This window comes from Caretta caretta, chromosome 6 (genome assembly GCF_965140235.1).
Source record: "Caretta caretta isolate rCarCar2 chromosome 6, rCarCar1.hap1, whole genome shotgun sequence".
NCBI classification, from domain to species: Eukaryota; Metazoa; Chordata; order Testudines; family Cheloniidae; genus Caretta; species Caretta caretta.
In genome coordinates this window covers 65,524,632-65,549,430 of record NC_134211.1, presented here as the reverse complement: position 1 = coordinate 65,549,430, position 24,799 = coordinate 65,524,632, and the positions used below count along the sequence as shown (strand labels likewise).

Sequence of the window (24,799 nt, the reverse complement as noted above, 5' to 3'; positions counted from 1 at the left end):
ATTGAAAGTTCCTTGGAACACAAGTCCCATTGAAAACCCAGCCTTAATGTTTTTATCCTACATCAGTGGTTCTCAAAGCATTGTATAGGGTGACCCCATGTTAAGCCTCCAAACTATTGTTTGTTGTATCTCCCATTCAGCCATAGAGAAGGTAAGGGCAGTCATTACCCCCAGGCCTATTCACAACATCCAGGCTGAAGACCCATGCTATAAAGATCTGATCCTTTGACCACTAAAGTCAATGAGAGTCTTTCCATTGACTTCAATAGCCATTGGATCAGGCCCTAAGTGTGCATTATAAATTATTATGTAGTGAGAATTTTTTAGACCTTGAAGTTTCCATTCCTACAGGTCATTTAGTACACTGACATCCTGTTCCACTTATGATTTCTTCTCTTTAATTTGATAGCATAGGCCTGCTAACCTGTCTGTCCCCAGCCCAGGAAGAACTAACACCACAGACAAGTCTCTTTCAGGCCCTTCCCTCAATGCATGACTAAGTCACATTTAAAAAAAAAAATCACAAACCACCACCAAAAGCTCTTCCCCTGAGCAACTCTGCTCCCCGGCCTGTTGCAGGGACCAGCTTCCCTTCCCCAACTGAGCCACTTTCTGGCTTTTATAATTGCTGGGTCTGACAACTGAACAGTGCTGGCTGGCCCCAGGACCCCCAGCCCTTAAAGGGACAGACCATCCTCTTACAGATAAGTCATGACAATTGACATTTTAAATCCATTGGTGCTATTTCCAGAGAAATGACATTGCTGGTGGAGGTTGTCTCACCAGCTGTCTTAGTTACCTTAATGGTTTCAGTATTACCTCCTCCACAATGGCTTTGATCAAGGCAAGGGGGTTTTGAATTAGTTTTAACATATCCAGGCATCAGTCCAGTGTGAGCTAGCTGTAAACGTCAGCATCTACAGTTCCTAAACACACAAAATACTAGATATTACCTAGACAATTCAGTGACTGGTGCTCTCTCTATACAGATACACACCTTTGAGCAGCCGAACATTTTATTTAAAAAGATCAAGGGGGCACAGTCAGTACTTTAGGGCAGATTCTGAGGCAGCACAAAGAAGTGAAAGCCACCTGCAAGTCTCCTGTTGGGGAGTTCATTAGCATGGGGCAGAAGTTGTAGAGTTGGCAGCGGCAGTTCCTACACCAGCTCTACCGCAGCCTCTGATGTAGTGGGTGTGGAGCGGGCAGGGCAGGCAGAGGAAGTGCACTTTGTTTCAGCCATCCCCAGCTGGTGGGTGCTCCATAGGGGATTGTTTCCAGATGATACAAGTTACAGCAGTCCCTACAATTCCTGGTTCTGGGCTTTAGCCCAGGTTAGAGAAGTCATAACTGGTTGTTGGTTTTAAATTTCTCCTCCTTTTCCCCTTTCCTGGACTGCCCTGTGTGGCTGTGGAGGGGAGGGGAGGGGAGCCATCCTTTCCTACACACTCCCTTAGGCTCAGGAAGAGGCCATCAATCTATTTGTATTATTGTGGCACCTAGAAGCCTTAGTCACGCACCATGAACTCATTGTGCTCAGAGGTAGAAACAGACAAGTCCCTGCCCCAAAGAGCTTAGAATCTAAGTATAAGACAAGTGACAACAGATGGATACAGGAGGCCAGGGAGCACAAGGAAACAGTGAGACAATATCAGTCAGCATAATAGTATGTGGTTTCAGCACATCAGCAGCCTACCCATTGTCAAGATTCCTGAATGCATCACTGCAAAGGAGAGTCTCCTTTCTTCCCTGCAGCTCCCATAGCCCAGCAGGTGAGTAGGTAATGGAGCAAGCAGCTTTACTCTCTTCTCCCCCCTGTGATGCAGCCAGCAGGAAACTGCTGAACAGCCAGAAAAAGACAGCAACTACTCAGAGTGCTCCCAGCTCATACCCAAGCTGCTTCTGAGGCTGCAGAGGAAGCAGTAGGAGGCAACTGGAGAGGTGGTGCCTCCTCTCCATAGTGACAGGCTTGATTCTAACAAATCAGTTTAAAAATTGCAGAGTGTAATTCAGAGAGGAAATTTAACTTCATAATTATATACAAAACTTTTTACTTAAAGTTTTCCTCAAGGGCCACAGATTTAACATCACTGCCTTAGATGGATTAGGCACTTGTGGGAGTGTGTCATGATCCGCAATAATAAGCACAATGGCTCACACCTATCTGTTCTGGACTTTAATATTAGAGCTGACTGAAAAACAGAATTTCCATTCCCCAGAAATTCCAGTGCTTCAACACGTTTTCATTCAAAAAAAAGGGGGGGGGGGAGAGGGAAGGGGGGCAAAATATTTTAACTTTCCACAGAATGAGAAGTTCAGTCTGGAAATGTTGACACATTTCATTGTAACATTTTTAATCTAAAGGAAATTGACAGATATGACAGACACCGGCATATATTTGAGACGGTTGCATCAATTTTACAAATGTTATCTCAGCATTCCGATAGTCTAGAATATGCTCCGAAGAGAAAGTCTGGGATACACTTAAAACCTCTTTATCAAATGAGGACACTCCACCAGAGAAGGAGATTGCACATCATAGAAAGTCATCCAAACACCCAGAGAGAACTTGCTTCAAAACAGGGGGGAAAAACAACCACTGATTACACACCCCTGGTTATCACCTACAACCCCACACTGGAACCCATACAGGGTATTATCAAACAGTTATAACATATACTCAATGGGGAACACATCTTGAAATAAATCTTTCCTGGACCCCCCTCTTCTGGCCTTCAAACAATCCTGCAACCTCATAAAGCTCATCATCAGAAGCAAGCTCCCCAAAAGACTAGGCCACAACTCAAAGCGGTACCAAATCCTGTCCTAACAACAGATGCAAAGCCTGCAGACATGTCTTCACTGCTAAAATTACAAATACTCCCACATAGCACACCTTTCAAAAGTGATGGGTCCTACACATGCCTATCACATGTAGCGTACCTCATCAGTGCATCCAATGCCCCCGCAACAACTAGGTGGGTGAAACCAGACAAGCACTATGCTCTCGAATAAATTCACACAGAAAAATGATAAAAGACAAAAACACCTCGTCACCCATGGGCAAATACTTCACAAAGCAATAATTCAATATCTGACCTCTCTGTCCTTGTCCTCAAAAGAAACCTGCATGACACCTTCAAAAGATAAGCCTGGGAACTTAAATTCAGAACTCTGCTGGAAACTATAAACCATGGACTTAACAGAAACACTAGTTTTGTGACTCACTGGAACCATTTGTAAAACACTGTTGCCCACTGCACTCTCCTTTGTCCTACAACTGCAGGACTGTTCATTTTCAGTGGTCTCCTACAACATGGGTGAAACCCTTACGTTTAACAATCTATCCCACTTTGTATTTAGCTTGGACACTCTGGTTACCTTCCCCAGACCTGAAGAATAGCTTTGTGAATCTTGAAAGCTTGTCCCTTCCACCAAAAGAAGTTGGTCCAATAAAAGATATTACCTCACCCATCTTGTCTCTCTCATCCGCCTCTTCTTTGTGAACCAGACCTTGGAAGCATGAAAATTTATAAGACTATGATATTGAGATAGGGCAGATAATCCGGCCTGTGGAATATTCAGAGACCTGTGTATCAATACACACTATATTTATTTGTGTGTTCCGGGCTCACTGGGTGGATTTTCTGTGGAATCTGGAATCACTAGGGAGAAATTAATAAAAATCCCAATGCCAGTTATGCAGATATGCTATCTTTGAAGGTTTATGCCCAGGAGAAAAAGGCATTGATTGTTTCAAGAGGCCTGGGCAACAACGGCCTCAAACTATATAAACGTGTGAGTCTGAACTGCCAGAAGACCTTCATTTTGATCCAACAAACTGACATAAATTTTAACCAAGGGGACAAACCCTGTTGAAGGGTTTGAAGGACTGGAGCCCGTGAAAATCTCCATGTTGAAGATGGGTGACACCTGGTAAAATTATGTAAGCTTACAGATTGTTTATTGTTTTATGATGCAGTTTCTCTATAAGGCTTTTGTCAAATAAATGTACTTCGCTTTATGAAGGCTATCAGATCTCTGGTAAACAACTATTTTAACCCCTGGGAGACAGCAAAACTGCAAGATCTGAGCTAAGGTCAGACCTTCTCAGATAATCACAGTGAAGTGCAGGGGGACTGCAAGCCTAAATGCCCCATGGTTTGGAGGGAGAGGGACGCAGGTCACAGTCCATAGAGAGGTGGTTGCTAGAAGCCTGAGATCGAAGGGCAGCATCCCGTAAGCAGACCATAGATGAGTCAGAGGTGCAATTACCCTGAAACCACGACAGAAACATTTAGAGATTCTCAAAAAAAAATATTTTGGTTTTGAGTCCATATTAATCTCTGCGTCCATCTGAACTGTCATGGTGTCCTATGGGAGTTGTAGTTCCAAGTCCTTCATTCTCCCCTTGGGTATGTCTACACAGGGATAAAAAACCCACAGCTGGCCCTAGTCTGCTGACTTGGGGTCACAGGGCTCAGAATTGCTATGCAGATATTTCGGCTCAGTCTGGAACCTGATCTCTGGGACCCTTCACCCTCACAGCCCAAGTCAGAACATCTACACAGCAATTTTTCAGCCCCAGAGCCAAGTCAGTTGACCCATGCTATCTGCAGGTTTTTTATCCCCATAACAACATACCCCTAAGGGCCCAGCTCCTGACTGGACTACTTCCCCCATGATACATGTTGGTCTCTCCTTGTGGTTGAATTGCCACAGTGCCTAATGAAGGCATGGGGAACTCCAAACTACAACTCCTATGAGGCACCACAGCAACTCAGGCAGATGCAGAGATTGCGTGTTGCCCCAACATGCAGCATTTTGTTTTGGGTCAAGAAACCAAAATGAAATGGTTCAGTTTGATTTTCCCCATGGGAATTTTCTGCACAAAAAGACTGATTTGACACAAATGTCAATGAAACCCCAGTTTTCAACAAGACAATATTTTGTACAACATTTTTCAGCCAGCCCTGCTGAATATGCTAAAAACATGATATATTTAAAAGATATCCACCAAGACCACCAATCAGGGGGTCAGCCTACCTTCAGTTCCACATGAGAGATTTAAAAAGTTAGGACTATTTAGTTTAGAGAGGAGGTAAATAAGAAGTGACATGATAGTAATATATCAAAGAATGAATACACTAGGGAAGGTCAGCCAGGCACTCCAGTTTATTCCTTTGTGTAATGAAATAAGGACATATGCAATTAAATTAAAAAGGCAACAAATTTAAAACTGTGGAAGTTATTTTGTTAGCCAAACAGATACTTAACCTGTGTAAATCAGAGCAATAAGACATTGAGGCAAAGAGTATAACAAGATTTAAAGGTGAACATGCATTATGAAGGCATCTGGGAAAGGAGTCTATGATATACACATTTCAAGATCCAATGTCCAGCACTTATAGACTTCTTGTGGATTTGTGAAAATAGCCTTCTCCATGCTTACATTACAACTGCCTCCCACCAACTGCAACATCCTCTCACATCTCCCCTGTGACAAGAATTCCTGACCTTCTCCAAGCTGCTTAAGCCTCTAGTACTCCCATGACAAAGGCCTACACACCTGGACCCCGCCCTCCCTGAAGCCTAACTCTTATATTCTCCTGTAGCAAGGGCCTCCAATCAGATTTCTTCTACACTGGCAAATCTAAGGTGTACTATCTTCAAACTCCCACAAACAGCTACCAATATAATTTGCCTACCATTGCCTCTTCTTCCAAGTTTTGGGATTCCACATTTTTAGTTGATCCAGAACAGCAGTCATTGCATCTGAGGGAAGAAAGAAGTGGTTTTCACCACCTTTCCACACCTCTTCCCCCCTATTCCTGGAGGCTGCCAAGGACCATACCACCCCAGCATAAATTAGAGCAATTTGGGGGCTGCTCTAAATTACATTGTCAAATAACAGCTCCCAAGAAGCTACTCCACTGGCCAGGATCATCTTGACCCACCACCCACGCTCCCTCCTATCCATGAGAAGCCCTGAGCCCAACTTAGAACACCACACACTTCAAAGGAACCGGGAGTGACTAGCTATATCAGTTGAGAGATTCCTTCATGGGAAGGCACCAAGGAAGACTATCATCTTTTGTTATTGCTGATGTGGGTTCAAAATATATTTCTTCCTCCACCAACAACCCTCATTCTCACACCATGTGCACAAGCACACACATTTTGCAGTCCAACTTTAAGATTCTAGCTTAAACCTAAAAATATGGAAATACTCAGTTGTAGGGACACTTAGGTCAATTCATGCACAAGAGTTAGATATTTTAATGCTTTTTTTAAAAAAAAGAAAACCAAAGATAAACAGAAATGTTTCTACCAATTGTTTTTCATTCCATATAGCATTAGCTATCTCTATACATTGTTGGAAACCCAACACTGCAATATTGTTCAAGTGCATGAGAATCTGAAAATGAAACTAATTTCTCTATCCAAAATGATTAAATGCAAAAAATATTTAAAAAAGAATAGATGGTAAAAAGTAATCAGTTTTAAAATTCTTTCACTTTGAATAAGATGCTAATATACTTTACACTTTTATAGCACTTCTCATCCATAGATTTCTAAGTACTTTAGACCACAAAGCATTTGGGTATTATTATCCCAATTTTATGGATTGGGAAATTTAGGCAGAGAGGTTAAGTGACTTTCCAAAGACCACTCAAAGTCAAAGCAGAGTTGAGAATGGTCCTTGTGTCTCCTGACTCCCCAGCTCCATCTTCAAGACATTAGAGCAAAAGGTGCGCTCCCTTGATATATCACAAATCAAGACCTTTGTTTTTTTAATTTTTGCTTTTTAAAAAATATATTAATTTTAAACTGACAGTGCACATTTTACAGATGATACTTCTGATATCTAGTCAAACGGCCTGCAGTGTTATTCAGTTGTGCTTCATATTATCCAGACCTCACAATTTTCATCCTTACCCTTAAATGGCCATATTTTCAGATTTTTCAGACAGGTCTTTATCATAGAATCATAGAATCATAGAATATCAGGGTTGGAAGGGACCCCAGAAGGTCATCTAGTCCAACCCCCTGCTCGAAGCAGGACCAATTCCCAGTTAAATCATCCCAGCCAGGGCTTTGTCAAGCCTGACCTTAAAAACCTCTAAGGAAGGAGATTCTACCACCTCCCTAGGTAACGCATTCCAGTGTTTCACCACCCTCTTAGTGAAAAAGTTTTTCCTAATATCCAATCTAAACCTCCCCCACTGCAACTTGAGACCATTACTCCTCGTTCTGTCATCTGCTACCATTGAGAACAGTCTAGAGCCATCCTCTTTGGAACCCCCTTTCAGGTAGTTGAAAGCAGCTATCAAATCCCCCCTCATTCTTCTCTTCTGCAGGCTAAACAATCCCAGCTCCCTCAGCCTCTCCTCATAACTCATGTGTTCCAGACCCCTAATCATTTTTGTTGCCCTTCGCTGGACTCTCTCCAATTTATCCACATCCTTCTTGAAGTGTGGGGCCCAAAACTGGACACAGTACTCCAGATGAGGCCTCACCTTTAGTATCCTTCTACTCTTTTTAAAAAAGAGAGAGAGACTGATATACTGGTGAGAGGTTTTCCTGAGGGCATGTTCCCAAAATGCACACAACATCATCAGAGGAATGAGAGTTCAACTTGTCTTCCATTATGCCAATTCAGGATTGTTTTCTGCTATGTTTTTTCTAGTACAGTTCAACAAGAAAAAAAAGGAAGTTAAAAAAGAAGTCTCATGTAATTTACTGTAATAGAATACTGAGTTTTGGGGGGGGTCATGGTAATGGCAAAGTGAAGTCAGCCAAAGCACGGCTGAACAGCTCCTAGTAGATCTGCAAAGTAATGCTTTCTTTACTCTGCTTCATTTGATGCACTTAGCTGAAAACTGTTTTTGATTTTCTTTTTCCATTGACGCAAAAAGGAGGAAAAAGAGAACATAAAGGGAAAGAGAGAAAATGTACTCAGAGCTGCTGTTCAAGATGAGAAGCATGGCAGTGCTAGGTTCCTATTAAGGCCTGTTCCATTTGTGCTGTTTACACATGCATAAACTGTACAAGTTAAATGAAAGCTAAAAAGATCACCAGCTGTTGATTGGAGCTCTGCCTTACTTGCATGTTAGTGACCAGGCTCAATTCAATTCCCAGGTCTCATTTCTCACTCCCTTCACCAGAAGAGGCTGGGAGTGCTACACTGGCATTATATTTAAGGCACGCAGGTGAAGTGCCTCATGTCACTCTGCGGTGACCATTCCAGCTGACACAGTAGCAGTATTGATACACTAAAGGAAGTGCCAGTCCAGCCTTCTTTGGCTGAAAGGCCGGCCATCACAACAGAAAAGTGGAGAATCCCCAGGGCTCCAGAGGTATACGGTACCCAGATGAAGGAGAAAGAGAATTTTTTGCTAAGTGAAATATCCTCTTAATAGTAGCTATCTTAATACACCATAGTTGCAACCAAGCAAAGCACATGTGGCCTTACAAATCATGTTATATTTGGTTTAAAAGGTTTTGAATATTATTGTAAGGTAAGTAACACTGAAAAAAAGCAACAAGAGGAAAAATTTTGTAAGTCACACCATTTTCTTCAATTTTTTGTTTCAGCACGATTAATATTTTCCTGCTTTAATACTACAAACACAGTTTAAGCTAACAGAAATCTATTCTTTACATGATAAGAAAGGTTCAGTTCATCCATCACCTATGTAACCCAAGCCTATCATATTTGCATGTATTTTTAAGAAATTACAGGTTATCCCTTCCATTAATAATCAGACAACTCTGCAGAGACTGTGGTGTTATCTCAGGAAGGTCAAAAGTCACTTTGAAATGAGAAGAAAAACATTTTTCTTTAATCAGAGTGTTTCTCTGTTTTACTTGGTTTTGGAGCACACCACCAAGAAAGATAAGCATCTGGACTACAGATTTATATATAGGTAGGTGAACTCTATAAATTTAACCTATGTAGATGTAAAAATAATTAGTCAGTGTTTCAGTCTCGGGTTTCAATGAATGGTCCAAAAAAGGAGAGAGTGAATAAAAATAAAGTCTTCTGAGAAATATTTAATAATGCAGTTACTGTATATTCCTCCTTTTTCCTTCATGCTTCCTATGCTGTATGATTGTACCTTGTAAATACTGTTAATAGAAGTAATCATCTTTAACTGTATCAAATTTAACAGTCAGCTTAGATCTGATATATGCTTACTTTATTAAAAATGAACTGTATCCTTTGTGAGAGATACATAAACGTGCAATTGACTTTAGTTGTTTGCTTTATGTAACTCTAGAACTAAACCCAAGAATTTTTCAGTTTAGTAAGGCATAACTGCTATGAAAGAATATGCTGGCAAACAGGCAAATAAACTTGCATTTTATGTGCTTTTACAAACAGTCTGTGTGTAAAGATTACATGTTGTTACTTGTTTATATAGAGAGTTGGAGAAGCAATAGGAAAGGTAACAATGTTTTGACAGAAAATAAAAATGGTATTTATTTTTTCAATGAAAACCAGGGAGTGTATGGAGAAAAATTATCTACAAGAAATTCAAGATATGGTAAAATTAGGGACAAGCTGGCCCAGGGGATGGGTAATGGACTATGAGACTGTAACCTCTAGTTCATTGGTTCATAGCCAGCCAATGTAGGTAATGACTGAAAATTGTAGCTACCTTAAGACCATAGTATTGGTTCACACTGTGAGGGAGATAACAGAATGAAACCCATTTAGCTAACTGGTCAGACAAAAAAAAAAAAAAAACCTCTAGAGGATGTGAAGCAGTACAGTATATCAAATGTAAAACATGTTTCTAGATTTTTATCACTTTTGCTTTTGACTTCTTTGTGTCTAATATCAGATAAGTGACTGTTGAAAATAGAGTCTTCTTAAGCAATAAATCTGTACTCTAGATGAATTCAGGGACCATTTGTTTCACCTGGACTTTGAAGAGATGTAAGTGGATTGAGGCACAAACACACATATTGGTATTTGATTATGTGTTGCTGCTTGGTAGAAGGGAGGAGTTGGTTGTATTGTGCTTTGTTTGTGTAATAAATAATTGGAAGGATTCTCAGAGTCTGTGTATTCATCCTTTTATTTATTCTAAATCAAAATAAAATATGCATCTTCTTCATTAATTATTAATTATTATTATTATTTGTATTTCTGTAGCACCTAGGAGCCCTAGTCATGGACCAGGACCCCACTATGCTAGGTGTTGTACAAACACAGAACAATGATACTTCAGTGACTAAAAATGTTTTACTATGTTTTTCTCCTCCCAGTCCTAATATAGCTACAGGTCAACGAATTGAATTCTCTTCTGGCTTATGCATCATTAACACAATTATTAACAGAATTCAGATTGCAGAATCTTTAGTGGTAGTGGTGATGGCAGTGCAGAAAAATCCAAGTTTGACTTTCAGATCCTAGGTTGAAGTACAAGGCAGGCAGTGAGGGGAAAAAAATACACTCAGGGAAACAGAGTATATTTGTCTTTTCAAGGAATCCATTTCAATCTTCGAGCCTCTTGATGCCATTTTAGAGTTACTTTTCTGAGTAGAACAGCATTTTAATAACTGCTCTCAACAGCATATCAGTGCAGGATTGTTAAACTAATTCTGTGAAGGGGGCAAAATTACAATTTTAATTATGACCTGTAGGCTCTTGGTCTGGAGGGACCACCACTAGTAATAGAGCATTTTGTTCTGCTTAGGTTAGCCAACCCATAGGGACTCTGCTGAGATTGCCTAGCAGGGTGCCCGTTTTGATGTTGGATTTTGAATTGTAGACATATGTTCACTCGACTGGATTGAGGCCACTAACTCACACAAACCACTTTTCTGACATTAGCCACAAAGCAACCAAAAGAAAAAATCTAGAACCATATTTTACATTTGACATACTGTACTGCTTCGCATCCTCTAGAGTTTTTTGTCTGACCTGTTACCTAAATGAGTTTCACTCTGGTTTTCCCCACACACACTGTGAGCCGACAATATTCAACATTTTGTTCTTGGTATGAAGATGGTTTACAAGATTTTTTTAAAAACAATGTTTAGTGGAGAATTAAAACTTTAATAAATGTGCTAATAGCTTCTTGTAGGATAAGGTTTTGTGCCTACTATTGATATTTTTCTATTACATATTTCCTTCTTTTTTGCTTACACCCAGCTCCACTCTTGCCTGAAAAATAATCTCACTAGAGCGGACAGGCAGCACTTGACAAAATGTTCTTGGTTGGTGTAAGAGGTTATTTATCTCTCTCTTACCTGACTGGGTTCCTGGAACCTCCTGGGAAGAACAGGAGGATCATCAACTGTAAAGATCAAATGGTTCCTTTATGTTACATCAAGATCTCCAAAGTCACTTAAACTGTGATAACCAATATGTACAGTAGCCTTGAGATGCAAACACTAGTGTATCTACAGCCCAGCCGTTAATCTTCCCTGACGCTGGATTTTGAAGTGAGACAACAGGTGATGACAGCCAACAATACCAAAATCCTAATGCATGGATATTGTTAATAGAAATCTGTATAATAAAATGCTAAATCAATCAGCCTGAATATTAACAGGACCCTTCAATATGCTTTCTAAAGTACCTAGTCAATCAAAAATAAGACAGCTGTAACATCAGAGCCATCTCCTAGTCCCACAAGCCAATCTTCAACCTAAGTATTTAGAAAGAGAGCAATATACTACCTCATCTGAGTCACAGTAAACCACATGTTTTGTAGGGAGGGGTGGAGAGAGAAAAAAGGAGAATTAGGAGAAGATATTCCACAAAGGTACCTAAATATTCTCCTTAAATGCATGTAGTATTTTCCAAGCAAAACAGCTGCAGATTTGGGGTTCGGTTCAGCACTTCCATAAAACTTCCTCTGAAGTCAACCAACATAATGGAAGTGATGAACTGGACACTTCTAGCATGTTTGATTTCAATGGTAAGTTTTGCCTGGGTAAAGAGCACAAATTTCAGCCTATAAAATGGAACATATTAATTGAATACCCACACAAAAATCCATCAGCATCTCCTGACTGCAATAAAATGTCATATGATAATTAATAGCAATAACTGGGTTTGTATAATTTTTACATTTAAAAAACTGCCTCTGTCTGAGATGTCATGATCCTGTCCAAATGTGCGAGACTGGGAGCTCGTAGTAACCAAAGTTGTGCAAATCTAGTATAAAAAGCAGTTTGGTGTCATTAAAACATACCCAATTTCCCTGCACTCACTAACATGCATATCTAAAACTCTCAACTGTTCAAGTGCTTGAAAACCTCTACAGGCATTTGAGTTGCTGAACTGATAATTATCTACCAGAAAGTGTCTACCTGGTCTGGTGGAATATTTAGACCCAATTTATTAGGTAACTAGTTAAAGTGACAGGAGGGAAAGGACAAGAAAAAATAATTAATTAATTTGAATTCAATTAGTTTCCATTAACTCTAAATTGATGTTTCACATCTGCTGCCATAAATCTCTCTAGAATGCCACTTGACAGGAGGGAATCTGTATCTTTATATTCTGTTTGTTAGCTGTTCTTTACATTACAGTAGCACCTACAGGTGCCAACCAAGATTTGTATACTGGTAGGCAATGTAAAACAACACACAGTAGAACAGTCCCTTCCCCAAAGAGTTTACAGCAGGTGTATCAGGCATCCTGCCCAAATCATGTAATTTTGTGGCCAGCATGATTTAAGATTATGCAGAATCTCAGCTTTAGTTTTATTTAAAACATAATTTTCTAATCTTCATGCCTGCAGTAATAACTTTCCAAACGTGAACCAAGTGTAAACTGATAACACGATGTCTTCCATTCAGCAGACAGCCTGAAACAATGAGTAAGAGCCGCAAACTCTTCTGCTCCCTATTAATCTGATCAGTGCGCCAGTTCAGAGGACTAATGATGACACTTAACTGTCAACATTATCTATTGCATTCCTTATTTTAAGCAGATGGAACAGGGTATGGAGGTGGGAGTAAAGCCCTCATAGGGTGGGATTTGGGAGCTGCTCCAAAGGGGAAAAAAAGGAAAAAAGTAAAAAATTATTTACTACATAAAGAATCTCTCCTTGATCTCTGTGCAAACCTCCCATGGATATTAGTGGGGTCTTCCCCTGTGGCTGAAAGGAATAGGACATCCTGAATTTATACCCCCAAGTCATCAACCATAACCAAACATAAAATCCAGCCCTTTCCTCCAACAGAGTTTGGCACCCCTTGTTTATAGTCTAAATAGACAGGATAGGCAATGTCTGAACAGGAAAACAGAGGCACAAATGGGCAACGTGACTTCTTGCAGAGTCACACTGCAGACCAATAGAAGAACCAGGCTCTGGCCTCTGGAGTCCCAGTTCAGTGCTCTATCCATTGGCCCATGGTACCTCTCATGTATGCAAGGTGGGGGCTTTGTGGTTAACTAAAGTGCTTTCCAATAAAATTATAAAAATGGACCAAACTCACAGAGGTGAAGGCACACACTCGGGAATTACAAGATTCTGCCAACAGCTTCCGGCTATGCTTGCTCCCTCTTGAAACAACTGCTACAGCAGGACATGTGTGCTGGCGAAAGGAGGGCTGATGGAGCAGATGGAGAGAGCCACACTGAAGCAGGTATGTGCTGGGGAGTCCTTGCAGAGCCTCTCGTTAACATTTCCCCATTAAACTGAAGGGAGGCTGGGAGTGATTTCCCTCTGATGGAGTTTACCCCCAGTCCAGATACTGAAATCTTCTGTGACAGAGAGGTATTATCCCCAGCACTCATAAAAACAGAAGAGCAATTCTTATGGCCATAGATGCACTACAAAGAAATTATTTTCAAAACACTATAGCTGATCATCACTGACCCCCCCCCCCCAGTCATTTCAGGACATATAAACTGAACACTCTGGTAGACGGTCAACACACATACTTTTTCAGGAACAAAGTATAAACATTTCCAGCAAGAGGACTTACTGTTAACTTGTTTGTCAAGTGCCTCCTCCCTGGGTTATGAAGAAAGTGTTTTTGTTTATATCTGAAACAAATTAACAGACTCCCAAATCCCTTGTGCCTACCCTTTGAACACATCCAACCCTGGGACAGGGGGTTTCATCACAAGCTAAGATGGAAGTACCAGCAGCACATCACTGTTTCAATACTTCCACTAGAGGGGGAAGGCAAGGTCATACCAAGAGTAAATAAAGGAGAACCAGGCAGATGGAAGTTGGGGAGAGATGTGGCATTGCTGAAGCTATAGATAGATGACCTGGGGCATTGGCAGAAAGGACAGGGGTAGCAAGAGCAGCTGCGATAAGAAGAATGAGAGAGGGAAATAACTAAAGAAGACAGAAGAGCAGTGTGGGGAACTGAGAGGGAAGCACCAAGGACAGATTAAAGCTAAGTCAATCAAAAACATAACACCCCAAAATGGCCCTCCAGGAAACATGTATCAGTGGGATTAAAAGATCATTCTGAGAGAACGGACCCTTTCTGGTATGCACACCACATCAGAGATTATTTAGGGATCAGGAGCCAGCCTGAAATTTGAATTTCCTACACTTGATTGGATCCTTCTCTAAAGAAACAAGATGTCTGGTTCAGATGTCTGGTGTACCACCAGACTATGGTTGTAGCACCAATCTGTGTGTGGAGGTGGTCTCTCTCTCTCTCTCTCTTTCCAGCTATGTTGGGGTGAACAAGTGGGAAAAGAAACCACTGTAGGCCCACTCCTTTTTCCCCCTACTGATGACACTAGTATCACAATGGGATGGGGACTTCAGGTTCTCTGTTTCCGCGAGAAATATTTCCGCAATGTGTTGTCACCTCTGGTAGCCACATGCTTATCAGCTTCCTAAGAGAAATCTGCCTCAAGATTTCTTTCTGCATGCCCCATGAGTTATACCCAGCACCACTATGAAATCCCATGTGAGGCAGTTGTTTCCTGTATGTTCTCTTTCCCATCCAAACACTTGGCTCCCCCAATTATATCCTTTCTTAAAAAACAACCTCCTTTTAGACAACCCGTCCTTCAATGATAAAAAAGGCATGGTCTAGTGGTCTAAGCAGAAGGCTAACAACCAGAAACTCCCAGGGACCTACGACTGCATCTGAGAAGGATTTTCTGTGGTCTTCAACAAGTCATTTTGTCTCTAGTTTACCCATCTGTAATAGCAGCAGTAATAGTATTGACCCACCTCACATAGGTGTTGTAAGGAATGTTAGTGATGATGTGGTTTGAAGATTAAAAGTGTTAAGTGTTACAACTGTTATTCATGGGTCCCCTGTCTCCCTCATCTAGAAGCAGACCAGAATACTCCTTGATTGCCACTGCTTAAAGATGACAGATCATTTTTCTTCCATCAGAAATCTGCAACTCATTTTGAATATATAGTTAATGTGCATAATCGATTCTGTTTCTACTAGCATGATATACAATAACAAATGAAACATAACAACTTGCAGTTATTTGTAGATATTTTCAGATGCTCTCAAAACACTTTCCAGAGTTGAGTGTTAAACCTATTTTACATGTGTGGAAACTGAAATGAAGTGACTTCCCCAAGGTCTCACACCAGATAGAACAGATCTCCTCCTTTAATCATTAGTTCGTAGTCTCCTTTAACAAAAAGAGAAGTATATATCATATTTATTATTTTGGAACAACTAAAATGTGCTAGAAATATCAAGAGACTCAAGTGGAAACAATTCCCATCCCAAAAACTTTAAGTTTAAATTTGACATGACTTAACAAGTGAGGGTAGTAAACAAACCAACCAGCACAAAAAAAGGAGAACAGAGTGGGGAGATATGGGGAAAAGGATAGGTATTGAACACAAACACACAGATTGGTCAGCTGAGCTGCAATCAGATTTTTTTTCCTGTTATTCAGCCTATTTTTAAAACTGGTATTAAAGGGCCCAATTTGTCCATAAGTGTTTACCTTCCATCAAAAACTGCCAGTATGGGAAGGCTATACAGTACACCAAGATCTTGTTATCAGGAATAGCCATGGAGAATATAATAGTGAAGACACATTGACTGTTTAACAACTATAAATGTCAGAACTATAGGAATTCAGAAATGCAAAAGGATAAAAGCAATCCCACCCTAAACTTCATCTGAACTTGTGATCTCAAACTATGGTAGTATTTGTAAAGTGCTATCAGTCTTAATAGAGGAGATTCACCGGGGAGCTATAAAGCTGCATCCAGTTACTTTGCAACTAAGCCAATTCACTGGCCAAACTCTTCCCTTCGGGGATGAGATGAATAACCGCACTGATGCCAGACATGCCAAACTTGCTAAAAAAAAAAAAAAACGCAGAAATTGGGCTTGTTTTTGGCTTAATTGGCTTGTGAGTTGCTTGTTGGGCTTGTAGCTTGTTGCTTCTTTTTTTTTCTTGGCTCCCGGCAAGGGGGAGCAAGCAGGGGCAACGGGGGAAAAGAGTCAGGGGTGCACAGCAGGCTCACCACAGTCCCAGACTTCACGGTGGGGGGATCTAGTCACATAGAGTGTTGGGGTTCTTAGGGATTGGCTTATTTTGGCCTTGTTTGGAAATGGAATTAGCTTGATTTCTGGCTTATTGTGAAAGTCGAGGTGCTTATTTACCGCATGAAAGTTGGTAACTCTGACTGGCGCTCTTTGGCCTGGGGCATGAGGGGGAAGATAATTCAATTTCCTCTCCCTGAGAGAACCCCCACTTTGCAAAGTCAGTTTACGTGGGCATTGAACAGTGCCTCAGGATCTCAGGATCTAAATGCAGTGATGAGGAAAAAATAGTAATACTTTCTCTCCCACTTCAGTCTTGGGGATGAGGTTCTCTTGTTCTCTTTTCCACAATAAAAAATGCTAATTGTGATTTACAAAAGTGACTTACAATGGATGGACTAAATTTTCTGTAACACTAGTAACAAAATCAATAGTTTGAAAACTACTAGAGAAAGATTAATAATGTAAAAAAAAATTTGGAGATCAAAAGTACAGTACTAACATTCTAATATGTGGTGATCAGAAAGCAAAAATCAAATTATTAATATCGGCAAATGTAAACTCCAATAGAATTATATTCCAAATGCAGAACTATTCAGCTTGAACTCCCTGTGCTGAACAGGGCTTAATCAAATAAATTCCCTTCAAGTAAGCTTAATATAAAATGGTATGATAACCAATCCACCACTGCATCAGACTATAACACTGTCTCACTTCAAACTCATCAAGGTGCTTAGAGTTCTTACAGGTTGCTCTTTCTCAAGAAAATTAAAGATTGCCAATTAAAGTAAAATGGGAAGTTTACTACCCAAAAAATACAATTTTTTTTGAAGATTTAGGCCCACACAATACCCCAATCCACATGCAGACAGTAGTCAAAACTCCATATGTAGATTACGAGCATTGTGATATAATATGAATTATTTTGTTGCACTTCTATAGCCCCTTTTACCTCAGAAACTCACACCCCTTTACAACAGGAATGAACTAATACTCACTCCTATGACAAAGACAAGTATTATTATTCCCAGTTTTACGGGGGGCTGAACTAAGGCACAGAGAGGTCAAGTGACTTGTCCAAGGTGATACAATCAGTGGCAGAGCAATGAATTGAACATAGGAGGCCTAGCTTCCAGACCATTAGTCAATATTCCCTCATCATCTATGGCCCTGGGCATGTAGCATATTCCATCTACCATTACTTGGATATTTGTACTAGTCAGTTTTCCCCTGTGAGGAGGACTTTGCAGCCGCCTTAAAAGGCCTTCATTACTGCTCCGAATTTAAACCACAAAGAAAGGGAAGAAACACCCTTTGAATTTGTCAGTGTGTGTCACTCCTTTTTTGGCTATAGAGCTCACTAGTGAGTAATATAACTGACTCCTCTTTATTATCTGATATGCCTAGCCCCATTTTCAAATAGTCCAAGCACACTGCCTTTGTGTTATCCCGCCACAGCTGAGTCAGGAAGCAGGAGAACAGGACAGTGGTTTCCTACATGGCAGCGAAGAGCAGAGCATTACTAAGCTCCTGGGACAGCGAAATATCAAAATTTTACCCCTCACTTTAACTTATACATATTTGCTGATATTCATTGCCATTGACTGCCGAGATGCTCAAAAGTAGCAATAAATCTGATATAACGCGAGTGGGCAACAGCAGCCTGTCTTGCATCCATAGCCCTTCTATACACTTGATAGCCAAGGAGAAAATTATGGGTTAGCTTTTCTTTCTTGCTTCTCCTCACAAACAATGAGCAGTTTCCTCCCCAGTCAAAAAAGAATGGCAGCCTCACTAGTGACAACTGCGTCTTTGAAAAGTTTTGTCAAGTCTACACGTTTTTGAAAGAAAAGCAAAATCAAATACAAAGTGAAGAATTCCAAAGTACTTCAGATTGTATATATATGCTCAACCACCACTGTAATGCAGCCACTTCCATTTCACAGCACACAGCAACACTACACAATAGTTTACGACAGGAAGTGGGGAACACTGTATCAAGTTGAAACTGCAGAGGAAATTTTGGGTAGGCAGAATGCAATAATCTGGACAGAGAGAGACAAGGTAGGTGAGGTAATATCTTTTATTGGACGAACTTCTGCTGGTGAAAGAGACAAGCTTTCGAGCTTCACAGAACTCTTCTTCAGGTCACAATGCTAGAACGCCACTGAAAACAATAGCATGAATTAGAATTTGGGACCAGATTTTCAAAGGTAATTAGGTGCCTAAACATGCATATAGATGCCCAGTTGGATTTTCAAAAGTAGATTATGTGCCTAACTCCCAACAAAATCAATGGGAGTTAGCACTTAAATGAGATAGGTGCCTTTTGAAAAATCCCATGGGTACTTAACTGCATCTTTAAACCCACATCTGGCCCTTGGTCACTAGCATCTCTTCTCTCATATATCTGGCTGTCTACCTGCCTCCATTATAAACAGTACCATAGAATCCTTAGTGACAACAGGTGGCTCAAATGTCAATTTTACCTCTGATCTGACATTTCAAGCAATGAAGTGTCAACTTACATTATGCTGTTCAATACTGATTTGAAGGAGCAGAACCCTAATGAATCACCAGCATGATTCCTGAGAATACCAACGGTTTCCTCTGGAGATCTTCCATCCAAATACAGACAGGCCTCACCATACTAAGTCATAAGAGATGAAAAGATAATACCAAAAAATGGTATAGAAAATAATGCATTTCGAAGCCAGTTGAGAAAATCTCATAAGTAATGGGCATTATTTCAGCTGCTAAAGCAAGATGGAATAATATTAATTTATAATAATCCACTGTTGCTCAGTAAAGTAAATCTGACTACTCATATGGTCCCCATCACTATCGTACCTGCATGTCTTACCAGAAATAATAAGGCAAAGGTTTTCCCTGACTGCAAATCAAACTCTGTCTCTGGTGGTAAGAATGCAAAATCCTGCACACGTGCCCATGAGGGGGAAGCTACGTTCCTCTGTTTTAGGGCACTGTTGAGGAATAACCAACCCTAGTTCTGACATTATTGTTAGATAGATCTGTCACTGCTGTTTTAGTGAACATATTATGGTAGAGATAAGATTTGATCCAAAATCTTGTTGTCTCAATGAAATGGTCAAGACCATTCTGAGCCAGATTCTTTTAGATAGCGGTCTTCATTCTTGAAGTGCTGGAGAGCATCACCACCATGGAATGGACTCACAGACATCCACAAAATAATTGCAACATGACAGCCTGAGATTGGGAAGACTGAGTCATGACATGATAACATCATTAGTCAATTTAAAATGGACTGATGTAACATCACAACAAACAATGTCAAGTTGCCATGCTGCAGCTATTTTGTCTCTTTCTGGGACTTCAACTGGCACAGTACATTTTCTTTCTCCTCCATCTGCTAGCCCACTGCAGTTATTGGGAGAGTATTTCCTTCTCCTTTTCTCCCCTTCCTGGGTGCTGAAAGAGATAGTGATGGATTCTGGCAGTTCTGATCCATTACTCAATTTTGCTCCTACTGTCTCGCACATGTTAAGCAATGCAGAGAGCATCCCTGTGACCAGCACTCTGCTCACTTTCATCAGACCTGTGGGCTACACCAGAAATACATGCTGGACCCTGAAGAACTTCCTATGCCTCCAGAGAGAAGGGTTGGGGATCACTACTTTGCGGAGATGTGTTTTTGCCCTATCCTCAAAGGCTATTGGATGGAAACAGTTTGCTGTGCCATCACCCTTACAGTAATGATCAGCCACAGATTATGGGCAAGCAGTGTCAATAATAATGATGCTAATGATCATATGCAGCTGTGTGTTACAGCTTTTCCTGGAATAGTATTAAGAGGGCAACCATAAAATTAGTGAGATGGCTTAATTGTGGCCTTGGTATAACTCGCACTGAAGTATGTGAAAATTGTTGCACTCTCTCTCTCTCTCTCACCAGTTCATGATCTTTGCTGCTATTTAAATTCCACCACACTTGCATAAACGGACATTTACCATTAATTATTTTAATAAATCAGGGCATTAGAACAAAATAAAGTCAATTCTGGCAGGGTCTAAACAGTTTCTTTGGCATTTGGCATAGAGATTCAAACAAATTATTCTGTGCCTTTAGTGATATGCCCCTAAGAAAATAACTGTTCTTCAAGCATTTGACCCTGTTTAAGAGAACTGTATGAGCAGATTTCCAAGGGCACATATGAAATGTGCTTAAATCATTTGGCAAAGAAAATATTGCACTTCATAATTAAACAAAAGATTGATAATTCTTTTGACATCCAAAAATCAGTATACAAGTGGTATTCACTGTAAAGCCAAGTGATGGAAGAAATGGGGGGGGGGAGCACGTGCAGTCCCTTAAAAAACAAAACCAAACCACACTCTCAGAATTCCAATGCACTTTGTATCCTCGTCAAACTCCCAAAGCTCTAATTTATAGCTGGCATCTTTTGGTATGATCTGTACTGAATAATCACAAATAATACTTTACTTTGTCTTTTATAAAGCGCCTTTCGTGCCCAAGGATCTCAAAAGCACTCTGCAAACTGCGCGCGCGCACGCACGCAAAGCAAAAACTGAAACGCAACCACCTTTTGGGGAGTGGGGGGCGGTAAAGAGCAGCAGGAGCACAGCATCACCATGACAGAGGAGGGAAGTTTTATCATGCGGTACTATTTACAAAAGACAGATTGTCCTGTTATTCGCAACGGTCCTCACGGGAACCTACTTGAATAAATAAAACCAACAAAGAGCGATTTACTGGGGTGCATCATATAAGCCTTAGTTTCAAAAGCGCCAAGGAACACCACGCTACTCTGTGATGTACAGCTTATAATTAAGGCATGAGCCTGGAAAAACCTCTCAGGGCCAGGTCCTATAAATCCTTACTCGCTTTAGTAGCGTACTTGTGAGCAGTCACGCAGATTTCCGTAGGGACAGCGTGCGTGAGCAAGGCGGATTCCTGTGAGCTGGGCTGTGCAGCACTGAGCCTAGGCGCTCTCCGGAGCGGTGACCGTGACTGCTCTTTCGGTTGGGCACCACAGAGCACGGAGACAGGAGGGGTAACGATACGCCGCCCTAACCCCGCTGCATGTCCCTGGCAGACGGCACGGCCGTGGAGCTTTTTGCTGGCTCTGCATCCTATTCCCCAATCTTCCCTCATGACATCACGATTGGTTACTAAGGAAGGAGAGCTTGACAGTGTCACGGAGGAGAATGACTGTGCGCGGAGAACAGGGAGCAGCCGATCGCTTAAGCAACGATCTTGTCTTCAAGCAAATGTCCTTTGTAATTAAGAACGAAAATACATTATAGCTATTTGCTACTACCTAAACAAACCTGTCTCCGAAGAGCAGGTCGTTCGGCAGCTTGCCGTTGCTGTTAGGAGCCACATCCATCCTACTGCTTATTTTAACTCCCTAGCCAGTGTCCCATCTCATACTCCTAACCCAGAAAGCCTCGCTGCAATGTTTTATATGGCATGACAATTTGTCTTTTTAAAAACAAGGCAGCAGCATTTGTTTAAAGTCCCGATGACGTCGATTCAGCGAGCATTGCAATTACTGAAGGAGACAGGTGAAACAAACAGATTCACATTTGCATTAAAAAACACCCACAACCCTAGTAAACACCATTTCCTTCCTCCCCGATGCTTTGCAAGAGCTGACATTTCTCAAACACAAGGATGTGACTCTGAGTGAGCTGGCTGGCTGGCGGTGGGTTAGATGAGGTGGCTACAAAGCACCAGACTCCCAATGTTTTCTATTGTGCAGGGCTTCGTGTTGGAAGGGGCGGATTACTCGCTGTAATTACAAGCGAGAAACTTTCCGCTGTGTTGCTGTGCGGGGAAATCTCCTGCTCGGGGAATCTCCCAATGAAGTCCGTAGTCCCTCAACCCGCTCCCGCACAAAAGAAAACCAAAGAACCCAGCAAAACCGCCACGCACAGCGCTCCCGCTACATTCAAAAGCTACTCAGCCAGCGACCAGAGCCCCCGCTCCCACCCCCCTTCCGAGAGCACCTGTCTGCAGAAAGTATCTTAGAAAACTTCTCCCGAAATCCTTGGAGCGAGGCAAGCTCATCATTTTAACACGTGCAGCGACACGCCCGCCTAAGAATGTGCGATAAGCGAGGGCTCTCGCTCTACCCACAACATTTTGCCTCGAAACCACACTGACTTCCTTTTCGGTAGAAAATTTGATCACCCAAAGCACCCCGCGCTGGCCCCAAAGCCCCTGCTGTATATATTGACGTACGGCCGTCCCCACCAAAGATTTCACTGTCGTGCTTTTGCTGAGCTTGGGGCTGCAATTTGACAGCCAGCACAGTAGAGACTCTTATAAACTACTGCTGAACTCCAGCCTCCCATCTTCCTTCATTGATAAATGCAAGTGAAGCAATATAGCTGGAGACCCACACACAAAAGTCCCCCCTTCCCCCAGATTGGTTTAGTGATCCCACTATGTTTTCTTCAACCGCAATTCTTTTTCATCCATATAAGATCGTTTTTCTTTTGGAACAAGCCCTTCTCCAGTCGGCTGTGTCAGGGAAGCTTGCGTACATTCACAAATACCATCCCGTGGCTTTCATTTAGGCACAGCACACACAATCATATTTGAGTAACGTTAGTCCGAAGAACAGAGGCGCAGCTCCTACATGACAGTAAACCAATTCATTCTCTCTCTCACACACACCCTAGTCTCACATACACATTCAGAACATGCAGCCCGCTCTGGAAGAGAAAAAAAAGGTTTTTATCCTATATTAAGAGCCCGCCTGTATCCCCACAAGGGTTCCTGAAAACACTGAGCACAACCAACATGCGTTGACTCTCAATCGGTTTTGTAGACAGAGCTGAATTGCAGATTTAAAAGCTCTCTCTTTAAACAAACAAGCAAAAAGCCCCGAAATGTATAACGTCCTCTGCCCCTTAAGCTCCTTGAGAAATGTGTGTGCAACCACTCCAATTACCTTAGCAACCAAAGAATTGCTGAATTCCCCCTTCTGCTTTTTAATTTCTCCTCAGAGACAGGAAAGAGCCTGGTTCATGGTAAAACTGGAGGAAAAAATGAATGGGAGAGATTTGCAGGTTCCTGAAGGCTCTTTCCCCCCCTCTTTCAAAATTCCTTGTTCTTCTCAGTGTCCCTGGCTGCAGAAGAGACTGAGGCTTTGGGGTGCAGTTAGAGAAGATGGAAACAGGAAGACTGCGGCTGAGGAGCCACTGGCAACATGCTCTCCCCCCTCTCTCTCCAGCCACCGAATCTTTCTGGCTGATTTTTCTGTCCTTCTTCTCTCTCTCTCCCTCTCTCTGCACACTCACACTCCGGTGCCTCAGCGCACACTAGAGGGGGGGAAACAGCTCCCCAGCTGTGGGAGCCCAGTGCTACAGGAAAGATACAGAGAGCGAGAGAGAGATGAGAAACGGGGGGAGGGAGGAGAAGCTGCTTCAAGTAAAAGATTTGTCCCTTGCAAACGATTTGCCGCAGCAGCGCCTACTGTAGGGAAGAGCGAGGACCTGCAGCCTCATTACGTGCACCTGATAGGCAGTAAGGGACAAAGAAAGCAGGGACTAGGTTAGAGATCAAGCAACCCCCCCCCCAAAACAAGAGTAGATTCCCCCTCAGTTCAACTGATGTCACATGGGCTCCACTACACCTGCCCTCGACTTTTAGAAATGGTCTTCCTGGGGAGAGGTTGGGCAGGAATTTGTTTTGAGATGGAGGGGAGCAAAAGAAATCCCCACAGCCCCCCTCCCAAACTATCTGTTCTCCTGGAACACTGTTCAATAATTTCCCAGCCTCGGGCTGTGATCCTCCCACACACCATTTTTGCTGTGTATTTATTAATTATGGTTATTAGCCAAGTAGAGGAGGATGAACTATTTACCTTTGTCCACAAGCTTTGAGATCTTTATGTGACTCCTTCCCTTCCATCCCTAGGTGATACACTCTCTCTCTCTCACACACACACACACACAATCACTGGAGAGATGCTCAAGTTGCATGGCAGAGGGTGAAAGACTAGTGCAAAGAACATGCATCGAGCTAGCAGTAAATCCTGTAGGTTCCCTCAGATAACTTGGCACCATGTTTTCCATTTTTTATTAATTATTAATTATTATTATTATTATAGAGGGTCAAGTGCTTGAACCTACTGGGAGACCAATGAAACCATTTGCAAAGGGACAGACTGAGTGATGTAGCTCTTGCAGGCAGAGCTGCCTTATAGGCGGGAAGCCTGGTCAGTCAGTCGTACCTGGAAATCTCAAATTCCTCATAAAATATAACATTAATGCACGACAGTACTGAGCAGAAATGGGAGCTGAGATGCCCCTGT

General features: G+C 41.7%; 1 protein-coding gene across 4 annotated transcripts in view; it reads right to left on the bottom strand.

Moving 5' to 3' along the window:
* The window catches only part of RGS6 (regulator of G protein signaling 6), a 526,529-nt gene extending 502,680 nt beyond the window's left edge, over positions 1-23,849 (bottom strand). Inside the window, exon 1 of one of the 4 annotated variants that reach the window (XM_048853871.2) lies at positions 23,435-23,849. The gene's annotated coding sequence lies outside the window, so the exon portion shown is untranslated. Of the gene's footprint in view, positions 1-21,353; positions 21,764-21,803; positions 21,828-23,434 lie in introns of those variants that run through there. The other 3 variants (XM_048853873.2, XM_075129659.1, XM_048853872.2) reach the window with 3 other exon arrangements.
* Between the last annotated feature and the right edge of the window lie 950 nt (positions 23,850-24,799).